Consider the following 5126-nt stretch of genomic DNA (forward strand, 5'->3'; position numbering starts at 1 on the left):
AAACTTCCTTCTTTTGACTTCATGAAATACTCCAAGGTCATCCTAATAATGTCCCTTTCTTTCCAAAATTGGTTTGGTGTTTTTGCGATCCAAAGCATCATTAAAGAGTTTTTGGTGGGCAATATTGTCTCTTGTACTTGAAAAGCAAATTCTTCATATTTCATCTCAAACTTCCAGGTAGCATCCATATGCGTACTCTTCCTTCCCCGGGAGGAACCGCGCGGGAGTGCACCACAGGGATCTGCTGGGTTTGGAGACTCCACACGGGGTCGGGTGCCAGAGACAGAAACCCGCGGTCACAGGCCGGGCGAGCACGGAGTGTGGCGGGAGACCGGAGAGACGGGAGTGACTGACGGCTTTTCTCTGGGGGCTCACTGAGGAGCGGGGCCCTGAGTTCTCGGCTCCTCTGGGGCGGAGATTGGGAGGCCGCCATTTTCACTCTCCGCCTCCAAAGCTGTACGGAAAGCTCCTAGTCCCTCTTTTTTTTTAATTTAACCTCAGCTTCCACTGCCTTGTTTCTGGCCTAGATGGCACTCTGGGACCTCCCCACCTGTCCCCTAGCCAACCATTCATGACCTCCTCCCTTCTTCTCTCCCTTCTCCTCTCATTTTGAAAGTTGGGTTATTTCTATGATGTCAGAGCCTATCCTGGCATAGGATTCCCCCCTCTTGTTCCCACTCTTGTTTCAGCCTTAGATCCACACATCAGTGAGCTCCGTGCCTCCCGCCAGTCTCTTCATTCAGTTCTAGCGGAGTGTCAGGAAAGGCTCCAAGGACAACTGTCCCCAAGATGCTGATTGCCTAGAATGGGCTGGCCACATCCTGTGTCCTCTCTCATGTGTTTCTCCCCTTCCTGTCTCCTCCTCTTTTCCTCATCATCTTCTAGCTGTTTCTTTGGCCTCTTCCTTCAAGTTCCTCCTCCTCAGTGATCCAGGCCTCTTCCCAGACTTTCCGTCCCCTCTCCCTCTGCCTTCACAGAGGCTCCTGCTCTGATCTCTCGGCTCCTTTGGTCCCCCCTCCATGTTACTACTACACCCTTCCAGGTTACTCAGGGGTTAGGACCTTTGCTGGCTGACACCCACTGGAAGGTTGGGGAGCCATTGTGCTATTCAGGCTGCCATGGTCCTGGCTGTCCCTGCACCCTCCTTCCTGCAGGTCTGAGAAAAACTGGAGGCCCAGTGCTGTCCCTCTGTGGCTCCTGGAGCCTGCGAAGGAGGCAGCAACTTGGTGTCGGGGCAGGGAGAGGCAGGGGATGGGCGGGGGCCACAAGAAAAGAAAGCAAAATCAGAACAGAAGGTAAACTCCCAAGTGAGGAAGTTCTCAGTGCCTCACCACAGGTGCGTGTTGGAAAGGAGCCTGGGCAAAATCAGCTGCCACCCTCATTGCTTGTATAAGTGGCCAGATCCAAGAGCGGCCCCTGTAGCCACTATTCATCTCTGTTTTTATTGTGGCGATAATGCAATTTTCTTTGGAATTTGAGATTCTGGCATATATAGTAGTTGTTGGTCCTCAAATAGGAAGCCTGTGGATGAATTAAACTTTATCCCAAACTTGGTTTATCACAGAGCACACTTGACCTTCTTTTTCCTAGGGTCAGAATAGGCTCCGTCACACCCTGCAGAGAGGCGGGGGTGGCTCAGTTCACAAGATTATTCTGGTATAGCTGTCTCCCCAGGCAAAGGGTTTCTTCTGCGTTTCACCAAAGATCTCCCCCAACTTCGAGTAAACCCAAATATAGCAACCAAATTTAAATGAAAGAAAACATATTCGAAAGAGTGTGATGCTGGTCAAGCGTTCGTTTTCTATAAGTGTGTCATCTGTTATGTGATTTTTCACAGTTCTCCAGGTGTTTGTTGCCCTTTTTTCCCCAGCAATCTGATTTTTGCAGAGACCAGGAGCCCTAGGAGCTCCTTCTGTCTGTGACAAGACGAGACTGACACATCCTTCAGGGACCCAGCTACTAAGCTTGCTTCGTGTGGGAGCAAATCACATACCACTTTTGATGACATGTTGGAATTAATCTCTCCTCCCAAGAGCCACCAGGCTAACAGCCCCCTTTCCAGAAAAGGTGACTTCGGTGTCTTTCATTTATTTGCTTAAAATTTTCAACTCAGATCAAAACCCTACAGAGGTTTTCATTACTTAAATCAGCATTTCCAGAAGTTTTCGTAAAAAAAAAATTTTGATATGCAAATTGGGGATCTGGTATTACATTCATGATTCCACAGTCAAATTCATTTGGAGAGTTTTGATATAAACACAGGTAATTACTTTCTTTATCACGGGAGTTCTCAGAGCCCTTACTATGCTAGTATGCACGGAGGGATGCTGTACTGCTTCCCCTTCATGCCCACCAGCCAAGGAGGTGACTACAGGGGCACAGAGGGTGGGGATGTCCGACCCTGCAGAGCCCGAGAGCACCTGCACTCACCTGGACCACCTGCATCCCCCGCTCTGTTACCTGGGGACCTAGGGGGCACACTGGCGTGCCCGACTCCAGACCCAGTGATGTGGGTTCTGGGCCTGGATCTGAAAGGGAAACAGCAACGTAAGCACCTGGAGGAAGGGCCCAGCCCTACCACTTGGGTGCTCCCTCTGGTCCTCGTCCCCAACAGACCTCCTCACACAACTCCGGGGTGACCCAGGCTCGGTGCCCCATTGCATGGAAGAACTCCACCTTCAACTTCAGGAACTCCTTGTAGAGGTCTGGCCAGTGCTCCCTGCCCAGCAGGAACTGGAAGATGCTCCGTTTGGACGTGGGGTTGTCCTCCTCCATGTCGGAGGCGATGTAGCTGCCGTGGGAAAAGAGGGGAAGCTTGCAGAGGTCACACTGGAGGACCTAGTGCCCAGGGCAGTCTATCCAGGAAGGAGGGTCGGGGAAGCCCTATCTGCAGGGAGCCTGACTCCAGAGGGATAGCAGGACCGTCCTCAGGACCAAGCCTGTGGGGCCCACGCTGTGCTTGGCCCAGGCCAAGGTTCTGGCTGCTCGCCATTTCCCTGGAGCTTCCTCCCTCCAGTCACTCAGTCTCTGAGCAGCAAGTGATGTTTCTTGGCTACTTTCATGATCTTAGGAACTTACTCATTGCCTTCCCCTCCCCCATGACCGTGTGACCCCTGAAGGCCTTGTCTGCTCTGTGGCCAAGAGGAACCACTTGAGACCGTCCAGCTCATAGGCATGGCCAAGCCATCCTGATGGGGTGGTGAGGCTGTGGGATGGGGCGGTTTGGGCAGAATTGAGAGCATTCCCCGAAGAGACACTCACAGGGCCAGGAAGAAGTGGATCCTGTTATACAGGTGTCCAGGCAGCCCGACACGGCCGAAGTACTCCACCACCATGGAAAGCAGGTACTGTGTGGGCACGGAAGGCAGGTGAGGGGTCAGTAGAGGGGGTGAGAGTGTCCCGCACGGGCCACGGGTCCTGCCCCATCCAGCGGCCATGGTGGGAACCCCTCAGGTTGGCTGTGCTGAGGCCCTTTGACAAGTGGAGAGGAATGGATGGGAGGCCAGGAGAAGATGCCCATGGGCAGGGCAGGCCACGGGCGGTGTGTCTTCTGACACTGAGAGCAGGTCTCTCCAGGGCTTCTCCCGCCTGGCCAGAAATCTGGTTCTCTGTTCCTGCCCCATGGGGTGGTGACTCTGTGGACCCCTCAGGCCCTCATCATTTTGGTGCTGCAGATACCTTATCAGATACTTTGAGGAAAATGTCAGCTTCCAAGAAGCTCTGGATCACGGGATCCTCTGCAAAGGAAGGGAGAAGTGAGGAGGGCCTTGGAGCCGGCCTTCTGGGGGCTGTGGGACACTCCAGAGGGAAGGAGGAAGACCAGAGCCTCCCTCAAGTTCCTTTGTTTCCTGGAAGTGGAGGCAGTGTCCCTTCTGCCAGGAGGGTTGTGAGTCTTAATATTTGTGACAATGGCCACTCCTTCCAGGGAGGCCTATGTCGTGAGTTTCATCTGTAGGGCTTGGATTTCGCTATTGTAAACTTCCACGTGATGGGCAGGGATTTGTTGATCACAGAGATGCGACCTGGCTCTCAATGCTTAACACATTTGTCTCAAGCCAGAGCTTGGATGTGGCCATGGGTCTCTATGACACCGCATTTGTCCTTGTCACTTTATCATGCTGGGGCCGGACAAAGCTTCCTGCCGCCTCCCGTTAACTGAGCGCCCTGAGCCTGTGGTGGTCAGTTCACAGCCCCTGGGGGTGCTGGGAGTACTGCCCTCTTTCTCCTGGATCCCCTCGCTTCCTGCAGATAATGACCTGTGCCCCCCACCCCCAATCCCAACTCTGGGATTAGAGTTGTCCCCTGGAGGTACCATTTTCCAGGGGAGACCTGAGAATGTGGGTGCTGTCTTTCCCTCCTTGACTGGGACAATGACACTTGCACAACAGGGAGGATGGAGGAGTCAAGGGTTATTTCGTTCTCGTTGACCCTTCTCCAGTCAGTCTGGCTCTCTGCAATAGAACTCTGTGATGATGAAAGTGTTCTAGATGTGCACTGTTCACTATGGGAGCCATTAGCCATGTGTGGCTACTGTGCACTTGAAATGTGGCTCATGAGACTGAGAAACTGAATTTTTAAATTTAATTTTAAATGAGTTAAATCAGGTTTTAATAGCTACATGTGGCTAATGAATGCTGTATTGGACAACGTGATCACAGTGTTGTCTCCAGAACTATCACACTTAATCCTGCCTCTGGTCCTGATGGCCCCTTCTCAGACAGAGTCCCTGGAGTATCCCATCTCATAGAGCTCCCCTCTCCTGCTTCGTGTTCCATCTCCAGGCATCATTGCCTTTGAATAACATTACTTCTCTGCATTTGTCACTGGCTGAGAACAGCTTATTTCTATATGGGTTTGTTTTTTGTCTCTTCCCACCTTGAACGTACAGACAGCAAGATCTAGGTTGTCTTTTCATCACTAATCTCTAAAATCTTAATTGGAGGGAATACATGAATGTATCCCAGTGGGCAGAGGATGCACCCCTTGGTTGGTTCTGAAATGTCTTGACTGTTGAGCACTCTCCACTGTAGCCTCCTCCCTCTCCCTCTAAGAACTTGTCTCAGGAAAAACTTGCCAGCCCCCCAGCAGAAGCAGGGTCGCTCTGTGTCCGTGCCCCCTGGACCCTT

Source organism: Leptonychotes weddellii, chromosome 10, assembly GCF_054177405.1.
Source record: "Leptonychotes weddellii isolate Sample4059 chromosome 10, ASM5417740v2, whole genome shotgun sequence".
NCBI classification, from domain to species: Eukaryota; Metazoa; Chordata; class Mammalia; order Carnivora; family Phocidae; genus Leptonychotes; species Leptonychotes weddellii.